The sequence below is a fragment of the Salvelinus alpinus genome, chromosome 1 (genome assembly GCF_045679555.1).
Source record: "Salvelinus alpinus chromosome 1, SLU_Salpinus.1, whole genome shotgun sequence".
NCBI lineage: Eukaryota > Metazoa > Chordata > Actinopteri > Salmoniformes > Salmonidae > Salvelinus > Salvelinus alpinus.
This window is the reverse complement of record NC_092086.1, coordinates 110,315,180-110,338,005: the sequence shown is the minus strand read 5'-3', so window position 1 is coordinate 110,338,005 and position 22,826 is coordinate 110,315,180. Positions and strand designations below refer to the sequence as shown.

General features: G+C 44.8%; 1 protein-coding gene across 2 annotated transcripts in view; it reads right to left on the bottom strand.

The window, feature by feature from the left end:
- The window catches only part of LOC139538652 (zinc finger and BTB domain-containing protein 7C), a 32,155-nt gene extending 9,569 nt beyond the window's left edge, over positions 1–22,586 (bottom strand). Inside the window, exon 1 of one of the 2 annotated variants that reach the window (XM_071340967.1) lies at positions 22,352–22,586. The gene's annotated coding sequence lies outside the window, so the exon portion shown is untranslated. Of the gene's footprint in view, positions 1–2,998; positions 3,416–22,351 lie in introns of those variants that run through there. The other variant, XM_071340962.1, reaches the window with a different exon arrangement.
- Positions 22,587–22,826: the final 240 nt, after the last annotated feature.

Here is a 22,826-nt window from a genome sequence, read left to right as displayed (position 1 = left end):
TCATCATTAGAGGCTGCCAGGGGCAAGACAGACAGGGGCTAACAGTAACATAGTTCTCTTTCTGTGTTCCAAACTCCCCATCACCACCTCTGATTAGTGACCCCAGGGCCACCAAGCTCCCCCAAAGGCCACCAAGCTCCCCCAAAGGCCACCAAGGGCCACCAAGCTCCACTGTCTGGGGGAAACACTTGTCTGGACTGAGCTATGCCGTATGTAGCAAATTAAATGTGTTAGCTGGGTGACTTAGTTAACTCAGAACACTGTACAATGGCATTTAGAGCCAAACTGACTTACAGCCTGTGTTTAGGATGAGTTGTTTATGAATTGTTTCAGGTGTGTAAAGTACTTAAGTAAAACATGTATTTTTGGGGGAGTGTCTGGACTTTACTTTAATATTTATATTTTTGACAACTTATTCCTAAAGAAAATATGACTCCCAAAAGTACTTGTTACATTTCGAATGCTCAGGCATGACAGCAATATGGTCCAATTCACACACATGTCAATAAAGTGCACTGTCATCCCTATCGGGCGGCCTCACTAAACACAAATACTGTGTGTGTAAATGAGGTCCGAGTGTGGTGTGCCCCTGTGTGTCCGTAAAAATACACAGAAAACAGACATTGTGCCGTCTGGTTTGCTTAATAAAAGGAATATGATGTATAGCATTTACTTTAACTTGTGATATTTACTCCAGTATGACAATTTAGTATTTTTTCCACCAATGTACTTAAGTACATTTCAAACCAGATACTTTTAGACTAACTCAAGTAGTATTTTACTGGGTGACTTTCACTTTTACTTGAGCCATTTTTCTATTAAGGTATCTTTACTTTTACTCAAGTATGACAATTGAGTACTTTTCCCACTGATTTAAAAAAATATATATATAGATGGTCGTACACTATCAGACTCCCAATAATTGAATTACTACAGGTGAATACAGAGCCTTCCACAGATACACTCGACCAAAGTTTATAACTTATATAAGCTTCATTTATGATTTACTCCCAAATTGTGTTTTTTGTTGATTGTTTTAAATCAAATGTATTCTTTAACTGTATATTCACAGAATATAAAGGATATTGATATGAAACTACTATATTCACAGAATATAAAGGATATTGATATGAAACTACTATATTCACAGAATATCAAGGATATTTATATGAAACTACTCGTCTGGTTCGACGACACCTGTGACATACAGTAGATGAAGTGGCTTTTTCTACAGACAAAATGTTCATATAGAAATAGTGAATTATTGGGGAGGACAAATTAATTTAAATATATAAATAGTTGATACTGTATACTGTATATTGAGACATCTTTGATGCATACTTTTACCTACAGTATAGCATACATATTATCAGCTGGTGCGCTACAGAAAAAAATATTGATAATCTGAATATTTATGTTGAATCCAACAGTTTATTTTTGTTTATGGAATGTGTAATGAGAATGTACTAGAAATACTGTTGAATTGAAAGCTCATTAAACCTATAAGCCAATCGTACAGTTTGTTTGTTTAAATATAGACCAATCCTATAGGAGTTTATTATCGAGCCATCCACTGAGCCTCCAGGAGAACCCCGAGGTTCACGCCGTTATCTGCATCAGACAGTCAATACGTTGTTCTGGGAGTTTATTAGGTCTCAGAGGACAACCTTTTGGTTTCACTGAATCCATTCTGGTAACTTTTTATGTAAAAGAGTACCCACTTTATTAAATATGATTTAGCAAGATATCATACTTTACAATACGGTTATCTCAATAAAGGGTTTATAATTAGTTAATTGGCTGTTATTATTCATTTATAGAACCATTATAAATCATTAATAGATATTAATTTACTGATATTTCTTATGATAATGCAATTTGTTCGGTTTTTAAATTAATGAGTTCAATTTTGACCACTGATGCTTTTAATTAAATTATTGATGATCCATGGCAGAGGTGGTAGTTTTTAAAGAATCGTTGGTGTCTCCTTGACAACCACTTTTATCAATCTCACAACCTGTCCTCGTGTTGTGAGTTTAAGTGATTTATGACAAATTAATTATAATTCAGATTGTCTCATTAAGAGTCAACCAGACAGCAGATGAGGCTACTTTCAACGGATAATGGCTTTACAAAATATATTTTCATATTTGCTACTCTGTAGAACAAATCCTTGTAGCTAATTTTACTTGAATGTTTCAACTTCTCTTTTATATATATACAGTACCCCAATAATAAATAAAAAAGTAGACAACAAACAATTGTTGTAAAACAAGCTAGCCTAATCCCTATGTTTTGAGGGGATAAGAGTGTCACAAACAGTCATCTTCTACACCCCTCAGTTCTTATTTTCTCAACACTCTCCTACTTCAACTTAAAAAAACTTAAACTTTTGTTTTAGGAGTTATATCTTAGCCCCGGTGCTATGTAAGAGTGCAATTCTCTTACACACTTTATTCACCTTTTTTTGCCACAAATCCACCAGCGCAAGTGTCTGTTTTGACTAAATAATGAACTCAATGAAACCCCATCAGGAGAATACAATAACATTTAAAAAAGTTAAAGCCAAAATACTGTATTTAACATTTCATACCCAGTAAAATAAATTCCTGTTCATGTTGTCTCCACATTTTTATTGCGAAAGAGGTCTTGGCAACCTCATTTTCTCAAGACGGTGTCTCATAGTGCTATCCAAAACGTCATAAATGACTGTATCCACACCTGGAACTGAGGCACTTTCAGAGTGTTGCACCTGGGAGGAATACAACACAACAGGCAACGCTCTAAAGACCTAAAACATACCTAACTACACACACACACAAACACATAGACACACTGAACAGGTGCACTGTACACATGTACAGTAGAAAAGAAAGACTTATTCACTGCAGCAATAAGCAGGCACACTCACTCAAACACAAAAGTACACAAACTAGATACAGAATTTTCAGCATGCCACAAGTCAGCAAGAATTCTAAACGGAATCCTCATTACCTACCTTCTTAATTCCTTTCTTTCCGTTTGTTTATAATTCAGAGTCTACCAGTGGTGTCCAGAGACCTGTCACATTGCCTCTTCAGAATAGTGTACCCAGAGCTGACAGTCAGTCAGTCCATTCACAGTCACAGCCACCTCGCATCGGCCGCCCATTCACAAAAACCAGGAAATATCCAACACTTCCAAAACCAATACAAAGACAAGTAGCAGCTGAAGGAGGTTAACAGTGGACCGCCAGACCGGACCGGAGCGGAGAGAGGTGTGTGTGTCCCTGGCAGACTTTAACAGGCTGGTGAGCGGAGCAACAGTGGAGTTGAGAGACGGCAGGCAGGGAAGGCAGGCTTGTCAGATTCACAGTAGGGAGGGAGAGCAGAGCAGCATTACTGCTATGTGGAGATGTTGCACCACTAGGTTTTATAGCAGGGTGGGTAGCTGAAAGATAATAATACCCCAGTCCTCCTCCACAACACAAGTTAAGCACAGTGTGTTATAAACTCATGGCTCAGACACCCTCTGATTTAGGTCAGACAAAATGAATTTCTGCTGCTAAAGCCAATTTCTACCACTCTAAATTCCAAGCATCTGCCTCTAACCCTAGGAAGCTCTTTGCCACCTTCTCCTCCCTCCTGAATCCTCCTCCCCCTCCTCCCCCCTCCTCCCTCTCTGCTGATGACTTCGTCAACCATTTTGAAAAGAAGGTTGACGACATCCGATCCTCGTTTGCTAAGTCAAACGACACCGCTGGTTCTGCTCACACTGCCCTACCCTGTGCTTTGACCTCTTTCTCCCCTCTCTCTCCAGATGAAATCTCGCGTCTTGTGACGGCCGGCCGCCCAACAACCTGCCCGCTTGACCCTATCCCCTCCTCTCTTCTCCAGACCATTTCCGGAGACCTTCTCCCTTACCTCACCTCGCTCATCAACTCATCCTTGACCGCTGGCTACGTCCCTTCCGTCTTCAAGAGAGCGAGAGTTGCACCCCTTCTGAAAAAACCTACACTCGATCCCTCCGATGTCAACAACTACAGACCAGTATCCCTTCTTTCTTTTCTCTCCAAAACTCTTGAACGTGCCGTCCTTGGCCAGCTCTCCTGCTATCTCTCTCAGAATGACCTTCTTGATCCAAATCAGTCAGGTTTCAAGACTAGTCATTCAACTGAGACTGCTCTTCTCTGTGTCACGGAGGCGCTCCGCACTGCTAAAGCTAACTCTCTCTCCTCTGCTCTCATCCTTCTAGACCTATCGGCTGCCTTTGATACTGTGAACCATCAGATCCTCCTCTCCACCCTCTCCGAGCTGGGCATCTCCGGCGCGGCCCACGCTTGGATTGCGTCCTACCTGACAGGTCGCTCCTACCAGGTGGCGTGGCGAGAATCTGTCTCCGCACCATGTGCTCTCACCACTGGTGTCCCCCAGGGCTCTGTTCTAGGCCCTCTCCTATTCTCGCTATACACCAAGTCACTTGGCTCTGTCATATCCTCACATGGTCTCTCCTATCATTGCTATGCAGACGACACACAATTAATCTTCTCCTTTCCCCCCTCTGATAACCAGGTGGTGAATCGCATCTCTGCATGTCTGGCAGACATATCAGTGTGGATGACGGATCACCACCTCAAGCTGAACCTCGGCAAGACGGAGCTGCTCTTCCTCCCGGGGAAGGACTGCCCGTTCCATGATCTCGCCATCACGGTTGACAACTCCATTGTGTCCTCCTCCCAGAGTGCTAAGAACCTTGGCGTGATCCTGGACAACACCCTGTCGTTCTCAACTAACATCAAGGCGGTGACCCGTTCCTGTAGGTTCATGCTCTACAACATTCGCAGAGTACGACCCTGCCTCACGCAGGAAGCGGCGCAGGTCCTAATCCAGGCACTTGTCATCTCCCGTCTGGATTACTGCAACTCGCTGTTGGCTGGGCTCCCTGCCTGTGCCATTAAACCCCTACAACTCATCCAGAACGCCGCAGCCCGTCTGGTGTTCAACTTTCCCAAGTTCTCTCACGTCACCCCGCTCCTCCGCTCTCTCCACTGGCTTCCAGTTGAAGCTCGCATCCGCTACAAGACCATGGTGCTTGCCTACGGAGCTGTGAGGGGAACGGCACCTCCGTACCTTCAGGCTCTGATCAGGCCCTACACCCAAACAAGGGCACTGCGTTCATCCACCTCTGGCCTGCTCGCCTCCCTACCTCTGAGGAAGTACAGTTCCCGCTCAGCCCAGTCAAAACTGTTCGCTGCTCTGGCACCCCAATGGTGGAACAAACTCCCTCACGACGCCAGGTCAGCGGAGTCAATCACCACCTTCCGGAGACACCTGAAACCCCACCTCTTTAAGGAATACCTAGGATAGGATAAAGTAATCCTTCTAACCCCCCCCCCTTAAAAGAGTTAGATGCACTATTGTAAAGTGGTTGTTCCACTGGATATCATAAGGTGAATGCACCAATTTGTAAGTCGCTCTGGATAAGAGCGTCTGCTAAATGACTTAAATGTAATGTAAATGTTGTTTTGTTAGAGTGAATTACATTATGGAAGGAGAGGGGTGAAGCAGTAAGTGGCTGTTTGGGGTATAACAAAAAAATTAAGTAAAGAAATCAAATTAAAAAAATAAAAGACTATTTATGAACCTCCACTGGTCACTACAACAGAGAACAGAGATGAAGCAACAGAGTAGAGATCAGAGATGAAGCGACAACTTTAAGATTTAAGACTAAAACCCCAAATATGATCGGTATGTTTTACTTTGTCAAATAAGACGTGATACAGTACTGTAGCACTTCAGTGACTACGGTCTCAATTCGAACAATTTTCTGTCATTCAACCTTTTCACACCCTTAAACGATATTCTATTTGTAGCTCCATCACACCACAAACTCAGTCCGTTCGTAAACGCTCACTCTGGGCTGGGAGACACGCTATGCTAATCTGAGTTTATAATCTGGAGCAGCTCTCCACTCTGTTCAACCTGTCTGTTTCCTGTTGATTCATGTCTAGTCAAACTCCACTACGTCGCTCACTTGTATTCATTGGATCAATTGTAGAAGATGTTGTACAAATATATATTTTAATGAATATTTTGTATATAAAAATATAAATACATTTTGTATAAGACTAAATCCAAAACAGAAACTAAAGAGTTGAACTGCATATGTATTTAACTCAATGACATTTAATGATATGATCCCTTGTTTGACTTCCTGAAAGTGATTCAGTCTACTTAGGACGATCAGAGAGGTGACAGGTTCTTCACTTTGAGTCAGAGATCACAGCAGTGAGATAATATTATACTGCTCAGCCATATTATACTGCTCAGCCATATTATACTGCTCAGCCATATTATACTGCTCAGCCATATTATACTGCTCAGCCATATTATACTGCTCAGCCATATTATACTTACCAGCCATATTATACTTACCAGCCATATTATACTGCTCAGCCATATTATACTGCTCAGCCATATTATCCTGCTCAGCCATATTATCCTGCTCAGCCATATTATACTGCTCAGCCATATTATACTGCTCAGTCATATTATACTGCTCAGCCATATTATACTGCTCTGCCATATTATACTGCTCAGCCATATTATACTGCTCAGCCATATTATCCTGCTCAGCCATATTATAATGCTCAGCCATATTATACTGCTCAGCCATATTATACTGCTCAGCCATATTATACTGCTCTGCCATATTATACTGCTCTGCCATATTATACTGCTCAGCCATAGTATACTGATCAGCCATATTTGTCACGCCCTGACCTTAGTTCATTTTTTATGTCTCTATTTTGGTTTGGTCAGGGCGTGAGTTGGGGTGGGCATTCTATGTTTTGTATTTCTAGGTGTTTGGCCTGGTGTGGTTCTAAATCAGAGGCAGCTGTCTATCGTTGTCTCTGATTGAGAACCATACTTAGGTATCCTTTTCCCACCTGTGTTTTGTGGGTAGTTGTTTTCTGTTTTGTGTGTCTGCACCAGTCAGAACTGTTTCGTTTGTTCCGTTTTGTTATTTTTTGTTCTAGTGTTCAGCTGTATTAAACATCATGAACACGTACCACGTACCACGCTGCACCTTGGTCCTCTTCTTCAAACAGTCGTGAAAGAACTACCCAAACACCAAAGGACCAAGCAGCGTGGTGTAATGGACTCCTGGACATGGGAGGAAATCCTGGACTGCAAGGGACCCTGGGCACAGACGGGAGAGTATCGCCGTCCTAAAGAGGAGCTGGAGGCAGCTAGAGCGGAGCGGCGACGCTACGAGGAGTTGGCTCGAGGAGGCGTGCACGAGAGGCAGCCCCAGAATTGTTTTTGGGGGGGGGCACAGGGGGGGATTGGCGGAGTCAGGTCATAGACCTGAGCCAACTCCTCGTGTTTGCCGTGGTGAGAGAGTGACCGGGCAGGCACCGTGTTATGCGATGACGCGCAAGGTGTCCCCAGTGCGCACTCATAGCCCGGTGCGCTACATCGCAGCTCCTCGCATCGGCCGGGCTAGAGTGGGCATCGAGCCAGGAGGGATGGTGCCGGCTCAGCGCATCTGGCCTCCAGTGCGTCTCCTCGACCCGGGTTATCCTGCGCCAGCCCTACGCACGGTGTCCCCGGTTCGCCAGCACAGCCCAGTGCGGCCTGTTCCAGCTCCCCGCACTTGCCGGGCTACAGGGGGTATCCAGCCAGGACGAGTTGTGCTAGCTCTGCGCTCGAGACCGCCAGTGTGCCTCCACGGCTCAGTGTATCCGGTGCCTCGGCCAAGGAAGAGGCCTCCTGCATGTCTCCCCAGCCTGGTGAGTCCTGTGCCTGTGCTAAGCCCTAACCCTCCTGCATGTCTCCCGAGCCTGGTGAGTCCTGTGCCTTCTCCCAGAGCCAGGCCTCCTGTGTGTCTCTCCACTCCAGTGATGATCCATGGCAAGAAGCCTCCAGTGATGATCTATGGCACGAAGCCTCCAGTGATGATCCATGGCACGAAGCCTCCAGTGATGATCCATGGCAAGAAGCCTCCAGTGGTGATCCAGGGCACGAAGACTCCAGTGGTGATCCATGGCACGAAGCCTCCAGTGGTGATCCATGGCACGAAGCCTCCAGTGGTGATCCATGGCACGAAGCCTCCAGTGGTGATCCATGGCAAGAAGCCTCCAGGGGTGAGACATGGCACGAAGCCTCCAGAGACGGCCTCCAGCCCGGAGCCTCCAGAGACGCTCTCCTGTCCGGAGCTGCCAGAGTCTCCCTCCTGTCCGGAGCCGCCAGAGTCACCCTCCTGTCCGGAGCTGCCAGAGTCGCCCTCCTGTCCGGAGCTGCCAGAGTCGCACTCCTGTCCGGGGCCCGCTGCGAGGGTCCCCAGTCCGGGGTCGGCGGCGAGGGTCCCTGCTCCAGAGGTGCCACCTAAGTGGGCCAAGCTTAAGGTGAAGCGGGGTCCACGTCCCGCACCAGAGCCGCCACCGCGGATAGATGCCCACCCAGACCCTCCCCTATAGGTTTAGGTTTTGCGGCCAGAGTCCGCACCTTTGGGGGGGGGGGGCGGGTACTGTCACGCCCTGACCTTAGAGATCCTTTTTATGTCTCTATTTTGGTTTGGTCAGGGCGTGAGTTGGGGTGGGCATTCTATGTTTTGTGTTCTATGTTTTGTATTTCTGTGTGTTTGGCCAGGTGTGGTTCTCAATCAGAGGCAGCTGTCTATCGTTGTCTCTGATTGAGAACCATACTTAGGTATCCTTTTCCCACCTGTGTTTTGTGGGTAGTTGTTTTCTGTTTTGTGTGTCTGCACCAGACAGAACTGTTTCGTTTGTTCCGTTTTGTTATTTTTTGTTCTAGTGTTCAGCTGTATTAAACATCATGAACACGTACCACGCTGCACCTTGGTCCTCTTCTTCAAACAGTCGTGACAGCGATATTATACTGCTCAGTCATATTACACTGCTCAGCCATATTATACTGCTCAGCCATATTATACTGCTCAGCCATATTATACTGCTCTGCCATATTATACTGCTCAGCCATATTATTCTGCTCGGCCATATTATACTGCTCAGCCATATTACACTGCTCAGCCATATTACACTGCTCAGTCATATTACACTGCTCAGCCATAGTATACTGCTCTGCCATATTATTCTGCTCAGCCATATTATACTGACCAGCCATATTACACTGCTCAGTCATATTACACTGCTCTGCCATAATATACTGCTCTGCCGGTCTGTAGAGGTGGAGGACAGACTCCTAAGACCAGGGTGTTGACATAGAACAGAAAAAAAGAGAAAATATGTGGTCGCCTGCTTCTTCAATTTAGAAAGTATCTGTCTGGCATGTGGACTTTGATAGGCGGCAGAGAGAGAGTGAAAGAGAGCAATGGAGAGACTGAGAAACCTCACACACTCTCAGAGGGGTGGGCTTCACTCAACTTTAAGGCAATGAAAAAGTGAGATGGCAAAGGAAGTCGTTTTTTCTTGTCTCATAACAATGAACTCACTGCTCAGTGTCTATGGCATCACAGCCAGGACAAACATAACAATGTAGATCTCATTCTCTCCCAGTGTTTCCTGAATTTCACAAGCCCCTTGTTTTACCATGACAGGACACTTTCACAGGATAGCTTCTGTTACTGACAGACTGGCCCATTAGGACATCATTTCCTAGATCACCCCTACTGCTTAATATGTAATGACCAGTATTATAGGATTTAGGTCAATTCTTGCAATTTCACTCATCAAAATTAGAATCTAAACAGGTTCTGAATGTTGTGGTTTTTATGTGGTACCAGAGTTTGGTTTAGTCAAATTAATCTTGTTAAACAAACATGTTTAAATTCCATTGATATTATGTTATTAAAGACCCAGTGCAGTCAATAAATATGTATTTTCCTGTGATTTATGTACACTATGAGGTTGGAATAATACTGTGAAATTGTGAAATTTATGATAATGCCCTTTTAATGTCAGAGCTTTTTGAAAAGACCGTCTGAAATTTCAGCCTGTTTTGGTGGGATGGAGTTTTGGCCTTCCATGGTGACATCACCAGGTGGTAAATTAGTTAGTAGACCAATAAGAAAGAGAGTTCCAAACCTCTCTGCCAATAACAACAAGTAATAAGAGTTAGTTACATAAGGATGTTTAACTCACATCTCCCCATTCTCTATGATAGACTTCTACTCATGTCAAGTTTACTATTAAAATGGTACAAGTTGGCATTTGGCACAGCAGAATAAAGCTTGTTAAACAACCCTATATTGGTTAAATCAAATCAACATCCCAAAAATGTTCTTGCCAAAACCTAGATGGGTCTGTTTATAGTGAATGATTGTGTTGTTATAGGAACATGTGTTATGTTAGTACTTGAATGCTCACATGCTTCCTCACATTCTGTAGCAAGATAGACTTGTCCTCATGCATACCGTAGGCCAACGTCCCCTTAGGAGTATGTAGCGAGACCACAGCCTTATTCCTGGTGGTTGCAATGTGTTGTAGCCTACATTGTGAGAGTTTAAGTACACCGAGAGGGAGTCTTGGTATATATAAACAGGAAAGCCACAAAATGTTAGCAGACCAACCAGCCGGCCAGTCAAGCAAAAATCACAACCTGTACAGGAGGACTGCTTATCCAAATTCTCTGTCTTCTGTTGTCATATAAACTCTCTGCAGATTTCTCTGTTATATACAGTACAATATATACGTAGAATAATCATGCCATACAGTGCCTTCAGAAAGTATTCACACCCCTTGACTTTTTCCACATTTTGTTGTTACAGCCTGAATGTATAATGGATTACATTGAGATCTTGTGTCACTGTCCAACACACAATACCCCATAATGTCCAAGTGGAATTATGTTTTTAGAATTATTATTTTTTTAAATTAAAAAGGAAATCAATAAGTATTCAAGCTCTTTGTTATGACAATCCTAAATAAGTTCAGCTGTAAAACATGTGTCACATAATAAGTTCCATGAACTCTCTGTGTGCAATAATGAATGACTACCTCATCTCTGTACCCAACACATACAATTATCTGGAAGATCCCTAGGTTGAGCAGTGAATTTCAAATACAGATTCAACCACAAAGACCAGGGAAGTTTTCCAATGCCTCGAAAAGAAGGGCAACTATTGGTAGATACAAAACATTTTTTAAAAGTTTTTATTTACACTTCGGATGGTGTATCAATACACCCAGTCACTACAAAGATACAGGCATCCTTCCTAACTCAGTTGCCGGAGAGGAAGGAAACCGCTCAGAGATTTCACCATGAGACCAATGGTGACTTTAAAACAGCTACAGAGTAGAGTAGAAAACTGAGGATGGATCAACAACATTGTAGTTACTCCACCATACCAACATACTGTAAATGACAGAGTGAAAAGAAGGAAGCCTGTACAAAATACAAATACTCGAAAACATACATCCTGTTTGCAATAAGGCACTAAAGAAATACTGCAAAAAATGTGGCAAATAAATTAACTTTATGTCCTGAATACAAAGCGTTATGTTGGTCCAAATCCAACACAACACATCACTGAGTACCACTCTCCATATTTTCAAGTATCGTGGTGGCTGCATCATGTTGTGGGTATGCTTGTCATTGGCAAGGATTCAGGAGTTTAAAAAAAATTAAATGAAACAGAATAAAGCTAAGCACAAGCAAAATACTAGAGGAAACCTGGTTCAGTCTGCTTTCCAACAGACACTGGGAGACAAATTCACCTTTCAGCAGGATAATTACCTAAAACACAAATATAGACTGGAGTTGTTACGCCCTGAACTTAGAGATCCTTTTTATGTCTCTATTTTGGTTTGGTCAGGGCGTGAGTTGGGGTGGGTATTCTATGTTCTATGTTGTGTATTTCTTTGTGTTTGGCCGGGTGTGGTTCTCAATCAGAGGCAGCTGTCTATCGTTGTCTCTGATTGAGAACCATACTTAGCCTGCCCTTTTCCCACCTGTGTTTGTGGGAAGTTGACTTAGTATAGGGCACATAGCCTTTGAGCTTCACGGTTTGTTTTTGTAATGTTTATTGTTTTGTTCGGCATCATTTTGATTTAATAAATAAAATGTACTCTCACCACGCTGCACCTTGGTCCTCTGCTTTCAACAGCTGTGACAGGAGTTGCTTACCAAGATGACGTTGAATGTTCCTGAATTGCCTAATTACGGGTTTGACTTAAATCGTCTTGAAAATCTATGGCAAGACTTGAAAATAGCTGTCGAGCAATGATCAACAACTAACTTGACAGAGGTTGAGGAATTTAAAAAATAATAATGTGCAAATATTGTACAATCCAGGTGTGTAAAGCTCTCAGAGACTTACCCAGAAAGACTCACAGCTGTAATCGCTGCCGAAGGTGATGCTAACATGTATTGACTCAGGGGTGTGAATACTTATGTAAATGAGATATTTCTGTATTTAATTTTCAATTATTTGCAAAAAAAATCTAAACATTTTTTTTTTTACTTTATCATTATGTGGTATTGTGTGTAGATGGGTGAGAATAAAAGTATAAACAATATATTTAATCCATTTTGAATTCAGGCTGTAACACAACAACATGTGGAATATGTCTAGGGGTGTGAACACTTTCTGAAGGCCCTGTATATAGATTTTTAAAACAAATAACTCAAATTAGTCAAATGAGTTACTAGCGACACATATCTGAGGTTTGTTTAAAAGCTTAAAAGCTTAACAAGTATTTCCTATAATCTCCTAATGTTAGTTCTCCGCAAGTCTCTGAAGAGCTCCCATAACAAGGGGTTAAATACTGGTCCATCTCTGAAGAGCTCCCCTAACAAGGGGTTAAATACTGGTCCATCTCAGTTGGACTTGTCTTTAAGGGTTCGTGCAGTCTGTTCGCACTGCACAGGAGGCTGGGTCTGAGTAAGTGTTGGGCACTGCAGTACCTGTTTGCTTCCACCCGCTGTGTTCCCAGCATGACATACTCAGCTCTCAGCAGCAGATCGGCTCTCAATCTCTTACCCATGAGGAGGGGCAGACTGGCACAGAGACTGGCATAGATCTTACATAAAATTAGTTAGGCAAACAGGGCTCTCTCGATCATCAACAGCTGAACTGATTTGAAGGGAGACGAGGCCTTTAGGCCTAAATGTGTGTTTCTGTTTGCGTTGTTACTGTTTGTACTGTAGGGGTCAAGGGGGAAAGAAATCTGTTCTACAGCCACTTAAAGTAAACCAATGAGGCTTGTGGGTTTGGGCTGTTCTGCTGCTAGTGCAGTTTTATGGGTAAGAGTAGGCCAACCCAGAGGCCAGCCATCTTGCCCCCCACCACCCCACCTGCCACAACCCCCCAACCCACTCCACACCATGTGGCTCTTGTTGTCTGGAGGACAAGGTTGCTGTGGGAAAGAAGCAGCAAGCAGACGTGGGCCGAGGCAGGGGAGGCCCCCCCCCCCGCACAGTTCAGCTCTGCCAGCTATTATGCCCACTGTAGATAGACCCCGCATCTCCCACCTGCCAGACCAGCCAGACAGACCTCCTTAAAAACCATCTCCAAGGACAGCTTACAGGCAGTACAGTGCAGTAGACACACACCACACACAGCAAGGTCATTAGACCAGCTCACCTCTAAGTAGTCCACTATTCAGGGTGAGTTCAGGTTCAGAGCTGTTTTTCTGCTGACATACTGAAACTATTCCCCTTGTTTTGTCTGTTTCTAAACATCCTAATCTGGTTGGGAGGTTTTTTTTATTACCAGAAATATACATGTTCTGGAGAGATGTACTGTAATACACAATCTATTCACAACCATATATGAGTATAACCAGCCAGACAGAGAGATAGCTATACTTTGGCTGGCTTATTTCACAGGTGGTCGCAGTTGTATGTGTGTGTGTGTGTGTGTGTGTGTGTGTGTGTGTGTGTGTGTGTGTGTGTGTGTGTGTGTGTGTGTGTGTGTGTGTGTGTGTGTGTGTGTGTGTGTGTGTGTGTGTGTGTGTGTGTGTGTGTGTGTGTGTGTGTGTGCTTCCAGTGTGTGGGTCTGTGGGGTGAGTGAGGACATCTCCTGGCTCTGCTGATGATAACGAGGGGGAGTCCAGGCTGAGGAATGGAGAGAGGGGAGGCGGAGGGGAAGGGAGGAGAAGAGGGGGAGGAGGAGGGGGAGGATAAGAGGGAGAGGAATAGAGGAGGGAGGGGCAGGAGGAGAGAGGAAAAGAGAGGAGAGGAGTGAGTAGGGAGACGAGGGATGGAGAGGAGGATAGAGGAGAGGAGCGAGAGAAGAGGAGGAGAGAGGAGAGGTGGGAGAGGAGAGAAGAGGGAGAGGAGGGAGCGAGAGGAGGAAGAGGAGAGATGAGGGGGTGGAGGGGAGAGGAAAGGAGAGAGGAAAGGTGGGAGATGAGAGGAGAGGAGAGAGGAGGAAGGGAGAGGAGGATAGAGGAGGAAGAGGAGAGGACAGAAAAGGGAGAGGAGGGTGGGAGACGAGGGGAGATGAGAGGAGAGAGGAGAGGAGATGAGAGAGGAGAAGAGGAGGGAGGAGGGAGGAGAGTAGAGGAGAGGAGGGAGGAGGGAGGAGAGACGAGAGTAGAGGAGGGAGAGGCGGAGAGCCTCTGTCTGCCCTGGGGCGCTCTGGCACCTCCTAATTAAAAGCAGCCAGGCTGTAGGGCAGGGCAGACAGATGCTTGTCACGCCAAGGCACACACACTTACAGTGCAGGCACACAGAGACCGGTACACAACAGACAGCGAGAGACACACATGCACACAGACAGAGATAGACACAAGTATGCACATACAGTACAGGCACGCACATGGTCACACACAGACATCCGTGTATACAAGTATGCACATAGCGCCCCCACCCACACTCTAAAACATGCACTCACACAGTCTGGCCCGTAGCAGGTGCTCTGTGCCCATCAGATACTGTATAGGTTGGGCCATCCTAGTCTAGTGGCTAGCCTTGTCCTGTGTGTATCTTCAGACTGTCACCGTGTCTCTCTGAGCATGGGAATGTAGTGTATAGTAATCTGCTTTCATGAACCAGACCCACACAAGCTGCTGTGTGTCTGGGGTGGGTGGGTAGATCACTGCAGCCTTCCGAAGTACAGCACACACAGTACAGCGCTAGATACGTTAGCCCACACACTCATGTCTTCTTTAAACTGACATCCCTTCCTTCCCCATGTCCCGCATCACACAAGGTCGGTAGACCCACTTCTTCAACACAGATCTTCGAAAGATGTACGAAATGATGTGGTCTAATTTTCTGGTCTTCCAGTGCCCCGTCTGTTGTTGTCTTGTTGATTTACTTTGAGTTCATTTCACTTGATCGTCTGAGAGTCGTGACTGTGAAGGCTAGGAGAGGCTAGGTGGAAAGTGAGCTCTGCTCAGGGGGTTGCCAGTGGTTACCAGGACTATTTATGATGAGCTCGCTTGTCCACACAGGAAACTCCTACATAACTAACAGTAGATAGATTCTCTTCTCAAGGACTTTATCACCATCATGTCACATACAGTATGCTTTGTGTTCAAGACAATTACTGTACAACATTCATATTTGAGGTTTGATATTCTAGTTGAGCTACAATTATCATAAGTAGTTTACTGTAAATTCCAATACTGATCCAAAGCCATGATGTTTTTGTTGTTGTTTAATGGCCGTATGAAGACTTGGTTCACACTAGCCTATTACCAGTATGTCATTATAGATTATTTTAGCATTGGGGGAAAGACAGTGTGAGTCGAGGACAAGGAGTGGAGGGAAACAGTGATTGACTAAGCCATACACTATTGCATGTCAGTCTACTCAATCTTCAGAGCAAGTAGAGAGAGAGAGAGAGTGTGAGATGGAGAGGGAGAGAGAAGAGGCAAGAGAGAGAGAGAGTGTGAGATGGAGAGGGAGAGAGAAGAGGCAAGAGAGAGAGAGAGAGAGTGAGATGGAGAGGGAGAGAGAAGAGGCAAGATTGAGAGAGAGCGAGAGAGAGCGATGACATTTGAAATGTGTCTATTCTTTTGAAACTTGTGAGTGTAATGTTTACTGTTCATTTTTGTATTGTTTATTTCACTTTTGTTTATTATCTATTTCACTTGCTTTGGCAATGTTACCACGTGTCCCCTGCCAATAAAGCCATTTGAATTGTATTGAGAAGGAGAGAGGAGGCAAGAGGGAGAGAGAGAGGAGGCAAGAGGGAGAGAGAGAGAGAGAGAGGAGGCAAGAGGGAGAGAGAGAGAGAGAGAGAGAGAGAGAGAGAGAGAGGAGGCAAGAAGAAGAGCGTGAGAGTGAGAGAGAGAAAGAGAGAGAAATTTAAATTGAATAGAGAGAAGGGGAGAGAGATAGTTTGTGTGTGTGTGTGTGTGTGTGTGTGTGTGTGTGTGTGTGTGTGTGTGTGTGTGTGTGTGTGTGTGTGTGTGTGTGTGTGTGTGTGTGTGTGTGTGTGTGTGTGTGGTGTGTGTGTGTGTGTGTGTGTGTGTGTGTGTGTGTGTGTGTGTGTGTGTGTGTGTGTGTGTGTGTGTGTGTGTGTGTGTGTGTGTGTGTGTGTGTGTGTGTGTGTGTGTGTGTGTGTGTGTGTGTGTGTGTGTGTGTGTGTGAGGAACAGAAATAGATAGAGGGACAGAAAGAGAGGGAGGGTGAGACCTCTGGGTGTGTGAGTGTATGCCTGACGATTTGAAAACGGAGTTTGTTCGTGAGTAACACAGAGTACACAAATCCCCCAAACTTGCTTTTTTGGCAGTGATCAGACCTCCCACCCACGACACCCTCTTCAAGCCTCCTCCCACCCTCTTCAAGTCTCCTCCCAACCTTTTCAAGTATCCTCCCACTTCCTCTATTCAGCTGCTTTGCTCTGTGATGGCTGCTTACTCACACACAACACAACCTGATGAGGAGGTGGAGGAGGATGGTACTCACACATGACCACGATCACACACTCACACACACTGCAGAGATAGCCCCTTATAGCCCCCAAACCTTGAGCTAGTTTCTCTTCATGTTACTGTGACAGGGCCACAGGGCCTCAGCAGGCATTACAACACTATAGGACAGGGCCTCAGCAGGCATTATAACACTATAGGACAGGGCCTCAACAGGCATTATAACACTATAGGACAGGGCCTCAGCAGGCATTATAACACTATGGGACAGGGCCTCAGCAGGCATTATAACACTATAGGACAGGGCCTCAGCAGCCATTATAACACTATAGGACAGGGCCTCAGCAGGCATTATAACACTACGGGACAGGGCCTCAGCAGGCATTATAACACTATGGCACAGGGCCTCAGCAGCCATTATAACACTATGGCACAGGGCCTCAGCAGCCATTATAACACTATGGCACAGGGCCTCAGCAGCCATTATAACACTATGGCACAGGGCCTCAGCAGCCATTATAACACTATAGGACAGGGCCTCAGCAGGCATTATGCATTATAACACTATAGGACAGGGCCTCAGCAGGCATTATAACACTATAGGACAGGGCCTCAGCAGGCATTATAACACTATAGGACAGGGCCTCAGCAGGCATTATAACACTATAGGACAGGGCCTCAGCAGGCATTATAACACTATAGGACAGGGCCTCAGCAGGCATTATAACACTATGGGACAGGGCCTCAGCAGGCATTATAACACTATGGGACTATGGATGATAATTAGCTGTCCACTATGGGACTATGGATGATAATTTAGCTGTCCACTATGGGACTATGGATGATAATTTAGCTGTCCACTATGGGACTATGGATGATAATTTAGCTGTCCACTACGGGACTATGGATGATAATTAGCTGTCCACTACGGGACTATGGATGATAATTTAGCTGTCCACTATGGGACTATGGATGATAATTAGCTGTCCACTACGGGACTATGGATGATAATTAGCTGTCCACTACGGGACTATGGATGATAATTTAGCTGTCCACTATGGGACTATGGATGATAATTAGCTGTCCACTACGGGACTATGGATGATAATTAGCTGTCCACTATGGGACTATGGATGATAATTTAGCTGTCCACTATGGGACTATGGATGATAATTTAGCTGTCCACTACGGGACTATGGATGATAATTAGCTGTCCACTACGGGACTATGGATGATAATTTAGCTGTCCACTATGGGACTATGGATGATAATTAGCTGTCCACTACGGGACTATGGATGATAATTAGCTGTCCACTACGGGACTATGGATGATAATTTAGCTGTCCACTATGGGACTATGGATGATAATTAGCTGTCCACTACGGGACTATGGATGATAATTTAGCTGTCCACTACGGGACTATGGATGATAATTTAGCTGTCCACTACGGGACTATGGATGATAATTTAGCTGTCCACTACGGGACTATGGAATCTGGAATCTGGCATTATTACACCTCAGTATTGTGTGAATGGATTATCGTGTAGCTTGTACTGTTATTGTTAAATGGCCGTCTAGATCAGGGGTGGGCAAACATTTTGGCTCGAGGGCAACTTGGGGATTTTGAAATTCAACGGAGGGCCGCATTTTTGGGGGGACCAATTGTTAGTTAAAATCGCGGGGGCCTCCCGAGTAGTGCAGCGGTTTAAGGCACTGCATCGCAGTGCTAGAGGCGTCACTACAGACTCGGGTTCGGTCCCAGGGTGTGTCACAGCTGACTGTGACCGGGAGACCCATGAGGCGGCGCACAATTGGCCCAGCGTCGTCCGGGTTAGGAGAGGGTTTGGCCCAACGTCGTCCGGGTTAGGAGAGGGTTTGGCCCAGCGTCGTCCGGGTTAGGAGAGGGTTTGGCCCAGCGTCGTCCGGGTTAGGGGAGGGTTTGGCCCAGCGTCGTCCGGGTTAGGGGAGGGTTTGGCCCAGCGCCGTCCGGGTTAGGAGAGGGTTTGGCCCAGCGTCGTCCGGGTTAGGAGAGGGTTTGGCCCAGCGTCGTCCGGGTTAGGGGAGGGTTTGGCCCAGCGTCGTCCGGGTTAGGGGAGTGTTTGGCCCAGCGTCGTCCGGGTTAGGAGAGGGTTTGGCCCAGCGTCGTCCGGGTTAGGAGAGGGTTTGGCCCAGCGTCGTCCGGGTTAGGAGAGGGTTTGGCCCAGCGTCGTCCGGGTTAGGAGAGGGTTTGGCCCAGCGTCGTCCGGGTTAGGGGAGTGTTTGGCCCAGCGTCGTCCGGGTTAGGAGAGGGTTTGGCCCAGCGTCGTCCGGGTTAGGGGAGGGTTTGGCTCAGCATCGTCCGGGTTAGGAGAGGGTTTGGCAGGGTGAGATTTCCTTGTCCCATCGCGCACTAGCGACTCCTATGGCAGGCCAGGCGCAGTGCACGCTAACACGGTCGCCAGGTGTACGTTGTTTCCTCCGACACATTAGTGTGGCTGGCTTCCGGGTTAAGCGAGCAGTGTGTCAAGAAGCAGTTTGGCTTGGCTGGGTTGTGTTTCAGAGGACGGATGGCTCTCAACCTTCGCCTCTCCCGAATCCGTACGGGAGTTGCAGCGATGGGACAAGACTAACTACCAATTGGATATCACGAAATTGGGGAGAAAAAAAATGTATACAAATTAAATAAGTATTTAAAAAAAATATATATGTCTCGCGGGACGGATTGAAGTGCCCGGCGGCCATACTTTGCCCCGCTTTGTCTAAATTGTGGTTTTGAGTCAAAGGCAGGGGAGGGTAGAAAGAGACATGGCAGGGTTGTTGCCATGTGGGATGTTGGTACTCCACTGTAAACACGCCTGTCTGAGCATTGCACTGCCTGTTGCATTCCCACACCACACTAGAGCTGCGCACACACACACAAGAGAGGCTGGCTGCTCCTGGGTTGTATTGTTAACACACCGATGTAAAAGTATCCGGTATGCTGTAACAAAACAACCTCTGGGATCAGGTTCAACTGTGATAAAACTTGTTGTCCCAGTGAGTGACTGAAATGAAAGAGCCCTGGTAGATTTATTCAATAGACAGAGGTGTGGTGCACTACAGTGGCACATGTTGGCTATCCACAATTATAACCTGGGTGGTTCGAGCCCTGAATGCTGATTGGCTGAAAGCCGTGGTATATCAGACCGTATACCATTGGTATGACAAAACGTGTATTTTTACTGCGCTAATTACGTTGGTAACCAGTTTAAAATAGCAATAAGGCACCTCAGGGGTTTGTGTTATATGGCCAATATACCACGGCTAAGGGCTGTATCCAGGCGCTCCGCGTTGTGTCATTCATAAGAACAGCCCTTAGCCGTGGTATATTGACCATAAACCACACCCCCTCGGGCCTTATTGCTTAAGTAACCCTTTTCGAGTGTTGACACACACACACACACCTTTCTCTGCAGGGTGGGTCTGCTGGTGTAATCATCATCAGATATCAATCATTGACTAATGACTGACATGTAGAGAGAATTATGGTACTGAGCCCTGATCCAAACCCATTCTCACTTATGGTTTGAAAGGAAATCTCAGACTAGCATGCATCTACAACAGATGTCTATTTAATGTGACGGGGGCACAATAATGCTAGATGAATAATTGAATCTGTCAGTCATCTGCCGACCTACACACCTAATATAGCCTGATATATCCTGATATAGCCTGATATAGCCTGATATAACTTGATATAGCCTGATATAACCTGATATAGCCTGATATAGCCTGATATAGCCTGATATAGCCTGATATAGCCTGATATAACCTGATATAGCCTGATATAGCCTGATATAGCCTGATATAGCCTGATATAACCTGATATAGCCTGATATAGCCTGATATAACCTGATATAGCCTGATATAGCCTGATATAGCCTGATATAACCTGATATAGCCTGATATAACCTGATATAGCCTGATATAACCTGATATAGCCTGATATAACCTAATATAGCCTGATATAACCTAATATAGCCTGATATAACCTGATATAGCCTGATATAGCCTGATATAACCTGATATAGCCTGATATAACCTGATATAGACTGATATAGCATGATATAACCTAATATAGCCTGATATAGCCTGATATAGCCTGATATAACCTGATATAGCCTGATATAGCCTGATATAGCATGATATAACCTAATATAGCCTGATATAGCATGATATAACCTAATATAGCCTGATATAGCCTGATATAGCCTGATATAGCATGATATAACCTAATATAGCCTGATATAACCTAATATAGCCTGATATAGACTGATATAGACTGATATAACCTGATATAGCCTGATATAACCTGATATAACCTGATATAGCCTGATATAACCTAATATAGCCTGATATAGACTGATATAGACTGATATAACCTGATATAGCCTGATATAGCCTGATATAACCTGATATAGCCTGATATAGCCTGATATAGCCTGATATAACCTGATATAGCCTGATATAACCTGATATAGCCTGATATAACCTGATATAGCCTGATATAACCTGATATAGCCTGATATAACCTAATATAGCCTGATATAACCTAATATAGCCTGATATAACCTGATATAGCCTGATATAGCCTGATATAACCTGATATAGCCTGATATAACCTGATATAGCCTGATATAGCATGATATAACCTAATATAGCCTGATATAGCCTGATATAGCCTGATATAACCTGATATAGCCTGATATAGCCTGATATAGACTGATATAACCTAATATAGCCTGATATAACCTGATATAGACTGATATAGACTGATATAGACTGATATAGCCTGATATAACCTGATATAGCCTGATATAGCCTGATATAGACTGATATAGACTGATATAGACTGATATAGCCTGATATAGCCTGATATAGACTGATATAACCTTGACCATTGAGAGCCGGCCCGCTGGATTCTCTCTATTTCTGGGCATAATGACATTTATACACGATTATGAGGGCGTAATGTTGTTGTAGGTGATTAATAAAAATAAAAAAAACATTTCTGTTATGTAAAATCTGTAAGATTTACTAAAATGTTGTTGTAGAATTTTCTGATATAACTGTTTGAAAGTGGTATTCAGTCACTTTATTATTACGTTACCCTTTTTCAAACCCATTCCAGTATTCCATTGAAGATGCTCTTGAGGAAGTCTCAAGACAACAAGGAGATGTCACTGTCATGCCAAGGCATTATATTACCACAAGTGCATTCATGTGAATGATTTTATGATGTAATTACTAAGACATTACATGCTTCTGACAATAACCAACACACAACAGAGGGACTGCATTGCAATCTAGTCAACAAGTCATCATCAATTGTACTGCTTCCTCAGTACAGTTTGACTTTCTAGTAAAGGAGAGACTTGCTGAAATGAGACCAGCCACAGTTTAGGCAGTAAGTGTGGGGTACATGCAGACCCTATAATGTAAAACAAACTCTGAGGATGTATCATAATGTGAACACTGAACTCTACTCACTTCAACAGACATCTTTACTAATGAGTTTGTGTGAACGAAAAGATGTTACTGACCTTTTAGCAGACAGGCGTTTTGGATTTCAGTTTCTTCTTCTCACGCTACTCTCAGTCCCTGTCTGTCAGGAAGCAGAGTCCTAGCCTCTGTGGCAGGCATGCATGCGAAAGTGAGAGAGAAAGAAAGAAAGAGAGATAGACAGAGACAGAAGAGCTCAACTTTGCTCTGAAGGTGTGTCACTGATTTAGGAAGTGTGGGGAAAATGAACATTACCAACAGTTAAAATGTGAACACCCACCCACCTACCTACCAAAACCCCTCCCTCTCTCCAGGCCCAACTATTTGGCAGTGTTCCCCACACGTCCACCTGTGCTGTGTGGAGGGTAGGAGAGTGACGCACACACAGGCCAAGCCTACAAATCAACCTGCTCACACAGTAATAGCATTGGGGCTGGGCCTGGGACTAGAACTGGATTTGTTTGGGTTTATGATAAGGCTTGGTGCTATGGCCAGGTCTGTGGCTTGGGTTTGAAA